Raw genomic sequence first — 12,693 nt, 5'->3', positions numbered from 1 at the left:
ACAAGCCACAGGCTGTGAAAATATCTGCAAAACACATTTAAATAACGACTTACATCTATAACATACAAAAAAAACTTAATATAGCAAAAAAAAATAGCAATGAGTAGGCAAAAAAGCCAATTAAAAAGTGGGCAAACACATGAATAGACACAAAACCAATGAAAATATACATGCAGCAAATAAGCATTTAAAATATTATCAATATTGATTATAATAGGGAATTAATCATTTAAATAGTAATGAGATACTACTACATACCCTTTAGAATGGCTTCCCTCCAAAATAAAAAAAAAGAAAGAAAGAAAAAACCAAACAGACACAAAAAAAAAACAGCAGCACCAATTCCTGGCTCGGATACAGGGCAACAGGAACATTAATTCATTGTTAGTAGGACAGCAAAATGTTGCAGCCGTTTTGGCAGCTATTTTGGCATTTTCTTATGTAGCAACCATGCTCCTAGGTATTTACCCAACTGCTTAACAACTTAGGTCCATACAAAAATCCATGTGAATGTTTATAACAGTTTTATTCATAATCACTAAAAGTTGGAAGTAATTAAATGTCCTTCCATAGGTGCATGGATAAAATAATTTTGGTACATACACAGAATGGAATATTATTTAGTTATTTTTAGAAAGTGAGCTATCAAGCCAAAGAAAGTCATGGATGAATTTTGTCAATCTAAAAAGGCTATATACTGTATGATTCCAATTTTATGACATTCTGGAAAAGACAAATTTGCAAAAATAGCAACAAGGTCATTAGTTGTCAGGAGTTCAGGGCAATTAGGGTTCAAAGGACAAAAACGGGATCTTTTAGGGTAGGGTGACTATTTTGCATGACATGGTATGACAGTAATATGGCATTATGCATTTGTTGAAACCCACAGAACTTTACAGCACAAAGAACAACAAACTTTAATGGGTGCCAATTCTTAAAAAAATCATTTAGGAGTCCAGGGGATTCCAGGCTGGAATGCAGAATGTGACAAAATAATTTAAATATATTAGAAATGTATGAAATGACTTCACTGAAGGTAATGAGGGAAAACAGTGTTGACCTAAGCAATTCTGGAAATGAATGGAGTCTATATAAAGGCAAATAAGCTGTCCGGAAGCACTGTAATATAGTTGATATAGTTGACAAAGTTGGGGGTACAAGTAAAACATCCTGAATAATACACATGCATACTGGGACTGAACAGTTATGCAAATGAATAGCTGACGGGGTGGGGGGGGGAGCCAGGTGTCTCACTGTTTGATAGGTTACTGATAAGCAAAGGGAGGAGGTGGTAATGGTTTAAAGTTTGGGACATCACTATGAACTCATGTTTAAATTAATATAGATACATACGAGTACATGCAGAAATATGTAGAGATATGCATACACTTGGGCTAGTATACACATATATATATTTCCTTGCTCCATCAGCCGAGAGAGCTGAGAAGCAACAATGACACACCAGTAAAAATGAGCACATCTACCACCCACATTGTTGTTTTTAATATCATTCTCCAGTAAGAACAAAAATCAAAGATCCTTGGAGAAGTGACTGATTGTCATATTGCGACAGGAATTACAAAAGATGAGCCTCAAGCATCTGAAGGGCTGGAGAGTAAGGAATTATTAAAGAAACCGTAATTATGAGGGTAGGACAAAGGCACACAGGAATCTACTGAAAGAGCTCCCGATGATCAAAGCGGGACAATTTGAACAATAAAATATATTGAGTAGTCCCGGATTCATCACAGAAAAAATACCCATGTGTCCATAGTGTTATAAACAAATACTGAATAAATAAATACATCTATAAAGAGAAAATAGACAAATCTCCCATGCAGAAGAATTATAAATATTTCATGCACATACTCAGTCCTCAAGGAAGTGGAGCATAACTCCGCACTCCTTAGGCTTGGGCTGCCCCGAGTAACTTCCTCCCAAAGAATCAACGTTGCAAGTGAAGAAACTTGACAAACACTCCCTGAACCAAGTGATTGAGGCCAACACCAACAGTCATAATCATGTTGACAGTGTAAACCTTTGATATGATGTGATGGTACTTTTCCTCTGTGATCTTCCTCCCCCAAACACATAACCCCAGCCTAATCATGAGAAAAACATCAAAAAAATCCCAGTTGAGGGACATTTTATGAAACACCAGACACTAGTACTCCTTAAAACTGTCAAAATCATCAAAAACAAAGAAAGTCTGAGAAACTGAGCCCAAGGAGATATGATTACTAAACATAATGTGCTGTCCTGCCACAGAAAAAAAAGACATTTAGTAAAAACTAAGGAAATCTAATTAAGAATGGAGTTCAGTCAATAATGAAACAATATTGGCTCATAAACTGTAAACACAAGTACCACACAAAGGTAAAATGTTAATTAGGGAAACTAGATATTAGGTATATGGGAACTCTCTATAGTAGCTTCATAGTTTTTCCATAAACATAAAACTGTTCTAAAATTTAAAATGTATACAATAGAATGTGAAAATTATATGGATTTAAATAATATGTTAAGAACTGATTTGCTATGTTATCAGCATGGTGAAGTCAATTATGTTTATTCACATTAGATCTCAAAATCTACCATATTAAACTCAACAATCAATTCAATGAATTTATTTTCTTAACCCCAAACAAGCTACTCTGGCTCTCTTGTTTTCTATAGATCATCTGGGAGAATGAAATGTGTTTTACGTATTGAAATGTGTTTTACGTATTGTTTATTGTTTTACAAAATATGCTCCATACAAGCAAAAATAAGCTGACCTACTATTTTCCCAAGCATTTCTATTCTACATTTGATCAACTGTATTCATCACAACAATTTCATTAAGTAATTATATATTCTTACTTTTATTTCCAGGAGCAGAAGAAAACTGAAATACAACAGGATTAAGTAATTCCAATGTGGTCCCTGAAAGCACATCTCCTGGAACATATTTTTGGAAGCAGGTCATTAAAACTGCCATCAGTTTAAAATTGACCAAAGTGACCAAAACTCAGGTAGAAAACTGAATAATCCAGTCAAATGGTTAGCTCTTCACTGACTTGATAACCCAAGTATTTAGTATTTAGTAGTTCCTTACCAGGAAAGCTTATTTCTTATATCAAAATAATTTTGTCACTTGGAATTGTGTTGGGAATATGAAAACACTGTCTTTATCCTGAATTAATGAGTGTATATTACTTTTTATGGCTAGAAAAATGTGCTTTTAATTTAGTAAAAAAAATACAGTCAACATATCTGTTTAGAATGGAGAAGACATGGTATATATATTATATATGGAATAATACTCAGCCATCAAAAAATGAAATCTTGTCATTTGCAATGGTGTGGATGGAACTAGACAGTGCTATGCTAAGCAAAATAAGTCAATCAGAGAAAGACAATTATCATATGGTTTCACTTATATGGGGAATTTAAGAAATAAAACAGATGAGAATAGAGGGAGGAAGGGAAAAATAAAATAAGTCGACGTCAGAGAGAGAGATAAACTATTAAGAGACTCTTAACCACAGGAAGCAAACTGCGGGTTGCGGGAGGGGAGGTGGGTGGGGAGATGGGGTAACTGGGTGATGAGCATTTAAGGAGGGCACTTGATGGAATGAGCACTGGGAGTTATATACAACTGACGAATTACTGAACTTACCTCTGAAACTAATAATATGTTAATTAATTGAATTTAAATTAAATAAAATAAAATTTTTTAAAAGATACCTATTTAATGTCACTTTCATAGAGAATTAACAATGTTGTTTAAGGAGAGACTGGGAGAAAGGCAACACACACACACACACACACACACACACTCAGCCTTTTGTAGAATGACCGACGAGAAAACATTGTTGGAGGAACATTTAGTCATTTGTAGAGAAGGTGTATTCAAATTAGCGATGGAGGGAATACCCCATTTGTAGACAAATTTTACTGCAAAATGAAAATTAAAATATTTTAATAAAGTTGTTATATATAGAAGGAATACCACACATAATTGCTTTCTTTTCCCCTCCTTTATATCTTCATTTCCAGCAAATAATCCCTGCTTTTTTACCTTCCAAAAGAGGAATGTCTGTCATTTTTGCCTAGTCAACACATCTACTTTCCTCTATTTTGGTAAAAACACTTTTTCATTTGACAAATCACCTGCCCTCTCTCTCCCTCTGTGTATGTTAGGTGAGCCTTTATGCAACTCACACCACTCTGGGGGGAGGGGGTGTATGTAATCATGAAAAATCAGTTCATTTCATCCCCTGCTTATTGCTTCAAGAATGGGCATGTGACTGTAGTTGATCAGAGAAAATCCTGAGATTTTTGCTAAAATTATTCTACAGGAGGTATTCTCTCTTTACTCCAGTTTGTTGAAGTGGTAGGATGCATTCCAGGAGTTGTCTTTGTCTCTCCTGGTAAGAAAGCCACTCAAAGTAAAACCACCCAGAGGAAAACCAAAACTGAGATGGAGAGAGAGGGAAGGGGGCAGGGAAAGAGTGATTCCTGAACACCTACATGTGACTACTTCTTCACACCTCCTGGGTATTTCAGTTATAAGAGCCAGCAAACTTCCTATTTTATTTTATTTTTTTAAGGTTTTTATTTATTTATTCACAAGAGACACACACAGAGAGACAGAGGGAGAAGCAGGCTCTCCCTGCAGGAAGCCCAACCTGGGACTCGATCCTGGGTCTCCAGGATCACACCCTGGGCTGAAGGCAGGCGCTAACCGCTGAGCCACCGGGGCTGCCCAAACTTCCTATTTTATAATCTGAATTGGGTCTGTGGCACTTTGAACTGAACTGATCCTAATGATAAGTCAATCAGAGAAAGACCATTATATGGTTTCACTCATGTGGGGAATTTAAGAAACAAAACAGATGAGAATAGAGGGAGGGAGGGAAAAATAAAATAAGTCGTTTTATTTTTTTTTTTTTAGCTGTTCTTAATTTTCGTTCATCTTTAGACATTTTGAGCATTATTATTCCATAGGCTCACCTAGGCAACCCCAAGCCGAAAGAACTTTCCTCTGAACTCACATTAGTATATTTACCATTCAATTGGCTTAGTGATCCTTCTTGCATCATTGATGACACTCGATTTTATCTGTTTTTAGGACTTTTTTAAAAAGATTTTATTTATGTATTTGACAAAGAGAGAAAGCGAGGAGCACGAGCAGGGGGGAAGGGCAGAGCCTGGCTGGGGTCCATTCCAGGAGGCTGAGATCATGACTTGAGCCAAAGGCAGACTCAACCAACGGAGCCACCCAGGTGCCCTGTTTATGACCTTTTTTTTTTTTTTTTAATCAATAAGATGCTAAGTTCCCAAAGGACATTATCCACTATCTCTTCCTTATCTCAAGTCCCAAATCATTTAGACGTGACCAACCAAGTTTTCTCCAAATCCTTGTGGAAACATCAAAAGGAGTAACTTTCATTAGACAAATACGATTTGTGCTCGTAGCATAAGGCCTTTGTAAGGGCTCACAGTTTTCGGTCTGCTTTCATAATCCATCACAAGTAAAGAAATCATATCCTTAGGACCTATATGAAATGAGTGAAGGCAGAAGGGAACTGACAGGTTTTAAATGGTCACTATATGCTAAACAAAGTCCTTGGGACTTTACATATATTTTCCGTGCATTTTCCTCATAACACTGCTACTCCTTAAATTTTATTATGTTTTTTTTTTACTTTAAAAATGAGGAAACAGGTTTATTTATTTTTTATTTATTTATTTATTTATTTTTGGAAACAGGTTTAGAGAGGTTCAGGAATTTGTCCAAGCACACACCCTGGTGAACATATACTGAAGTTTCTATGTTTTTAATCTTCATATTTCTACCACCTTCCAGGGTCCAGCAAATCAAGAGCACTCATAAAATATTAGGCAAATGAATGAATGAGCAAATGAACGAACAAATGGTAGAGCCAAGATCAAAGGTTCCAAATTTCCGTTAAACTAACCTACAAGGGACCCCTGGGTGGCTCAGCGGTTTAGCACCGCCTTCAGCCCAGGGCGTGATCCTGGAGACCCGGGATCGAGTCCCGCGTCGGGCTCCCTGCATGGAGCCTGCTTCTCCCTCTGCCTGTGTCTCTGCCTCTCTCTCTCTCTCTGTGACTATCATAAATAAATAAAAATTTTTAAAAAAATAAATAAAAAATAAACTAACCTACAAGTAGGATCATTACCAAAATAATCCCATATATTTTTTTGTCTTTTATTTTTAAATTACATTGACTCACTCAGCAGTATGCATGTGGAAACACTGATATTTCTACATTTCAACAGCATAACCCCACTAGAGAGGGGAGCCACAGTACCTGAGGGTCCTGAGCGAAGTACGAGGGGTTTTACGTTGGAAGAGAAGCTGGATATAAACTGTGTTTACTTGTTCTGTGACCTTAAACAAGTAATCCACATCTCAGGTTACTTATTGATAAAATTGGGATAATGGTATTATCTTCCTCATAAGACTGTTCTGGAAATTAAATAAAATCATGCTTAGCAGAACATCTGGCATATAGTAATCCTTTGGTAGGGTTATTTACAGTAATTACAGTAATATTTTCTTTTGAGTCTGAACCTATTTCCTCGTGGTCACAGAGGTCTTAGTAAAGTACAAACTATTCTATTTTTAATAACCTAGGCATGATTTTAGAATATTAAGGAGAAAGCCATGTCTCTTGTTAGCAGCAACAGATCATTCGTAAGCAAGCTCTCATAACTAAAAGTGACCCCAAAATTACAAAAAATAATTTTAATATGTGAGACATTCACAACGTAGATAAGTCTCATTGCCCACCCAGTTTCCCCGAGCCAGAAACCAGAAATCTCACCCTCCTGTCCCCACCCATCACTATGTACCATTAAATACCTTCATCTTCAATACCTTCATAACATACATTTTTTATTAATTACCAAGTCTGTGCTAATAATACATTCAAAAAATATAAAACTCAGTATCAAAAAAATAAAAAAATAAAACCTCCATATTTTCTCTCTGTTATCTCTACTGCCATGGACTTACTGAAGCTTTCAATAGCTCTAAAACTCAAGGATTTTGCAGTAGTCCAGATGCCAGATTACGGAGGCTTTAACTCGGGTAGAAATTTGGAAGTAGTGAGAAGTGATTCGATTTTGCAGGTGTTTTTCACTGTAGAGCCAAGAGGGCCACTAATGGGTTAGATGTGGAGTTACTGGAGAAGGAGCAGAATCAGGGAAGCCTCTGAAGCTTTTGGTTGGAGCACCTGTTGAGCAGTGGTGTTTCCCAGAGTTCGGAAACACCTACTGACGCGGGGAGGCAGTTGGGATTAATGAGTGTGGTTTCAGGTGTGAGCATGGTAGGTATGCAGTATATATTTTTTACAAATTGAGAAATTGTGTTCAGGAAGCAATTTCTACACAATTTTTCAAATTCTGTGCCTTTGTACTCATTTTCCTTTGACCCGGAATTACCTGTCCCCCACCTACCCTACAGTTACTCAGACGAATTACACCTCAAGAAGAGGCTTACTCAGCACCCGAGGCACAATTAGAGCACCCTCCTCTAGGGCCCCATAGCAATTCAGTCATGTTCACAGAATACTAACAAATAAATCAAGCATTATACTAAAGGTGTAGAGTTGTTGGCCTTCAAAGAGCGTCCAGGCTAATGCGGGGTTGGGAAACATACCCACAGACTAATCAGTACAATGGGATAAATGGTGTTACCATTTATGGTAACAAAATGCAATGGATTAGCCTCGGTTCTCCCACTCTTCCTCCATCTTCTATATGCAATGGAACTATAGATGAGGGGGGCACCTGGGGGGCTCAGTCGGTTCACTGTCTGCCTTCGGCTCAGGTTCAGGTCATGATCATGGGGGATTGGGCCCTAGCCCCCACTAGTGCTCTCCCCACCCCAAATAAATAAATAAATATCTTAAAAAAAAAAAAAAAGGAAACTATAGATGAGAGAATGGTGGGCAGTCAGGCAAAGACACTAATACTTAGAGTTGTATTTGTCGTGTGTATGGGACTTTGTGTTACTTCAATGAATCATCACAACAGCCCTATACGCTGAACTTGAACGTGGATCTCTGAGTACCTACCAAGTTATGCAGTTGGCATGCGGCAGAACTAGTTTACGTATCAATCCCTGACTCCTAAGCCATTCTCTGCCAAAACAAATTCAGAGGGGGCTCCCCCAGGGGAGAGAGACTGTAGGCTAGAGGCAGAAGGATGGAGGGTCCTTCCCAGCAGAGGAAGCTGTGCATGTCTACACACTGAGGGCTGGGGGGTCAGCCTTGCTTGGGAGTCTGGATTTTATCTTGTAACAAACGAGGGATTTTGAACAGAGAAGAGATCGTATCAGAGTACACCGTCCGAAGATGACTCCCATATAGGATCTAGGGCCGATTTCTATCACAGCATTTATTACAGTGTATAATTAGTTTTAATTCATGTTTATCTCCACTCTAGAATTCAAACTTTAATTTAACTGAACTTCATTCCATTCCTTGTAGTGTGTGTTCATGTGTGTGTGTGTGCGTGCGCAGTGCTGACTTTAATTTAGCCTTATTTATTTCAGTATCGTTAGTGCCCAACATAGGGTCTGGCCAATAGGCGCAGTGCCTGGTCGTAGCTGAATGAATGAAAGAAAGGAAGATGGAAGAAGAGTGGGAGAGCCGAGGCTAGAATTTAAGATTTCTAACTCCAAACCTTGCACTATCATTTCGGTGCATAGTTCTCATCAGCCCTAATAAGACGTTTTAAAAAAATGTGATAACCAGTTGGGGAAAAAAAAAATCAAAATATTTCTACTTTTAAAGGAATCCACTGACCCCACTGGTCGTTTTGACATCATCAAGTCATAGTCAACAAAATCCAGCTTCGCAACATTTTTGATATTCAGGAGAACCTAAGGAACTGAAGGTATCACATATGTTTCAGTTTTTCCAATTTCTTTATTTTATCGAAAAACCAGGAATAAAAATTAATTCCATTTCCTTAGTTTTCAGAATTGGAGTACAGAAACGAATTTGGGCATATAGGGCCAACTCCAAGCACACAAGAGAAACTGTATTAGGGTTATTGGTTTGCAAACAATAAGAAGAGCTGAATGGCCAATGCAAAGATAGAGCAAGCAGCAGGGAAGGTCTGAGGGCTTAGTAAGGTCATCGCGGACAGAACACTTGGGCGCTGCCAGGGGAATAGTTTAGCAGCAGCAGGACGGAGGGTGGGACATTGTGACTGTCCCACCGAGTAAGAATAAGCATTAGGATACAAAACGAAAATGAGGTGGGGGGACACCTGGGTGGCACAGTCAGTTAACTGTCCGACTCTTGGTTTTGGCTCAGGTGGTGATCTCAGGGTCCCGAGATGGAGCCCACATCAGGCTCCACAATCAGTGGGGAGTCTGCTTGAGATTCTCTCCCTCTCTCTCTCTGCCCTCCCAGCTCTTCCTCTCTCAAATAAATAATTTTTTTTTCTTTAAGATTTTTAACTTATTAATTCATGAGAGACATAGAGAGGCAGAGACATAGGCAGAGGCAGAAGCAGGCTCCTCATGGGGAGCCTGATACGGGACTCGATCCCTCGACCCAGGGTCCCATCCTGACCCAAAGGCAGACAGACGCTCAACCGCTGAGCCACCCAGGCGTCCCAAATAAATTAATCTTTTTAAAAAATGAGTATAGTTAACACTTATGTAGCTTCTTAAGGGCCAGGCACCTTTCCAAGAAAATCTACATTATCTATTTTATTTTATTCAAAGATTTTTATTTATTTGACGGAGAGCTAGAGCCAGAGAGTGGGGTAAAATGGCAGAAAGAGAGGGAGAAGCAGGCTCCCCCCTAAGCAGGGAGCCCAATGAGGGACTCGATCCCAGGACCCCAGCCAGGATCATGACCTGAGCCAGAGGCAGCTACTCAACCAACTGACCCGCCCAGGTGCCCCCTGTACTATTTCTTTTAATCGCTCAACATGCCTATGAGAGAGGCATTGGTTCCTTTTGCTTCATTTTTGAGAAGCATTGTTTTTCTTTCCATTTTACAGATGAGGAAGCTAAGTAAGTTGCTCAGATCACGGAGAAGGAGAAACCAGGATATGAACCTAGGCCGTCTGACTGCAAAGCCTAGCTTAACCGTAGTGCGACATGCCTCCCACGTCTAGATGGAGTGAGTACAGATGATTCACTGCGGCACAGAAAGGGAAGGGGGTGCTGGGCCGCTAACCTACAAATCTAGATCACAGACAGCACTTATGGTAGAGGCACCATTTTACAGTAGACACTGCGCTCTGTAAACTGCAGGCTCTGACTTCTGAGCCTTTGGCTGCCCATGGCATTCATGTCATTGGCTCAGTAATCTGAATAGAAATTCTGTTTGTTTCTATGACAGCTGATTAGCCCAGCTATGGAAAGATAAGAATTTTCACAGTTTTCTGCTTTTGGCAGAAAAGCAACACATTTATGAGAGTGAAACTGCTTTATATTTTAGAAAAAAAAACATACTGTGGAAATAGAAATGTTGTTTTTCCTTATTTTGTTAAAAAAAAAATGATTACAGTCAGAACTTGCACTCCTGTACTCCCACATATTGTAATGCTGATGAGCCACTTCTAGGGTCCTGGTGAGGGCATGAGATTTTTTTTTTTTTTAAACAAATAGCTCTTACTAGACTGACTTTCTTTCTTTCTTTCTTTCTTTCTTTTTCTTTTTTTTGTGTGTGTGTTTTGTGTGTGTGTGTGTGTGTTTTTGTGTGCTGACTTTCAAGCTGGTAGGTGCGTAGTTGAGGAGCTTGTGAGTTTGCATACGCCTGAGAATAAGCAGGAATATAGCACTGCATCTGATCCCCACTGCTCTGTGATTAGTTACTTGATTCTGTTACACTGACATTCACAACATATTTTGAGAAAATAGTGAGGAACTATGAAATAAAAATCCGCCTTACGCCAATAATTCTGATTTCCAGAGCCCCGTTTTTTTAATCTCTTCATCCTTACTTGGGGCCAGGATCCCTGATTAAAAGGTCAGGGCGACCACAGAGGTGATGCTTGACCAAGTAGCTGACATCAAAACACAGCCTTGTTATCAAGACGCAGGAAAGAGAGAATCACAGGCCTCTGGGTGGTACTCTGAAAGTCTCCCTGCCTTCAAGGAAAACGCTCCCACTTACCGAACCTGTGTTCCACCCTCCACCTGGGGTCACATTCGTACACGTCAACTGAATAAACCAAACCCTGGGCAACCACATTGAGAGGCTCTTACCAAGCACTGTCACTTAATCTATTAACATTGGTTATATAATGATCCAATGAAGTCTTCAAAACATTCCCAAACACAAACTCAACATCAACTGTTCTTATATTAGTGTTATTTTTATTTTTTATTTTTTTTAAAGATCATATTTATTTATTTATTTGGGGGAGAGAGAGAGAGTGAGAGAGTTGGGGGAGGGCAGAGGGAGAGGAGAGAGAGAATCCCAAGCAGACTTTGCACCAGGCACGGAGCCCAAAGTGGAGCTCAAATCTCACAACCCTGAGATCATGACCTGAGCCCAAATCAAGCTTCAGACACTTAACCAACTGAGCTACCCAGGTGCCCCTGTATTAGTGTTTTGAATGACAGATGTAGTTCTGTTCCGATTTTAAGATTTTTTCTTTTTTTTTTTTTTAAGATTTTATTTATTTATTCATGAGAGACACACACAGAGAGAGAGGCAGAGACACAGGCAGAGGGAGAAGCAGGCTCCATGCAGGGAGCCCGATGTGGGACTCGATCTGGGGTCTCCAGGATCACACCCTGGGCTGAAGGCTGCGCTAAACTGCTGAGCCACCCAAGCTGCTCAATATTTTTTTTTCTATTTCTGAAAAATGCCACCAAAATTCTGCAAGGGAATACACAGAGTCTCTAGATTGCTTTGGGTAATATAAACATTTTAACAATAGTAAATCTCAGTCATTAGCCCAGAGTATCGTTCCTTCTATTTGTGCCTTCTTCAATTTCTCTCATTAATGTCTTTCATTAATGTACAATTAAGTTGTACGTTAAAATGTACAATTAAAATGTCCATCAATGTACATCTGTACAAGGCTTTTACCACGTTGGCGGAACATATTTCGAGGTATTTCATTCTTTCTGATGCACCTGTAAGTGGGATTGTTTTCCTAATTTCTCTTTCTGATAGTTCCTTGTCAGTCTGCAAAAATGCAACAGATTCTTGTATATTGCCTTGGCACACTACAACTTTACTGAATTCATTCATTAGTTCTAACACTGTTGTTGGTGGAACCTTTAGGGATTTAGCTAATACTATTAACCAATAAACAACAGATAAATAACATCAATACTTAGTTTGATGCACTAATCTAGAAGATTATGCTTCTTCTTCAGTTTTTAGTATCAGACTGTTGGTTATGCACCTCTTACCAACAGATGTGCAAGTATTTATTATTGAGCATGAGTGTTGTGACAGGCTCACTACTGTGGCCCTGGTGCCGTGTGAAATAGGCACATTGTCCGTCCTCACAGACGTATAATGCGCAGGATGCTGGAATAGGTCAAAGGCCAATGAGGAGAACTATGACCATCTCTTTGAGGGATCAGTCAACTCATCGGGATTAAAAGAGCCCCCCTTGCAGTCTACCTCTTTACTAGTCAAGAATGGGAGATCCTAGCAAGCGCACGTCAGCAAAAACAATCTGCAGTGT

The 12,693-nt window shown here is 39.0% G+C and overlaps 1 protein-coding gene across 1 annotated transcript in view; it reads right to left on the bottom strand.

The window, feature by feature from the left end:
• Positions 1-12,693, bottom strand: part of NECAB1 (N-terminal EF-hand calcium binding protein 1) — a 185,123-nt gene that overhangs the window by 161,119 nt on the left and 11,311 nt on the right. The window lies entirely within an intron of this gene.

This window comes from Canis lupus, chromosome 29 (assembly GCF_003254725.2).
Source record: "Canis lupus dingo isolate Sandy chromosome 29, ASM325472v2, whole genome shotgun sequence".
Taxonomy (NCBI): Eukaryota; Metazoa; Chordata; class Mammalia; order Carnivora; family Canidae; genus Canis; species Canis lupus.
Note: the sequence above shows the minus strand (reverse complement) of the source record. Positions and strands in the feature narration are given on the sequence as shown.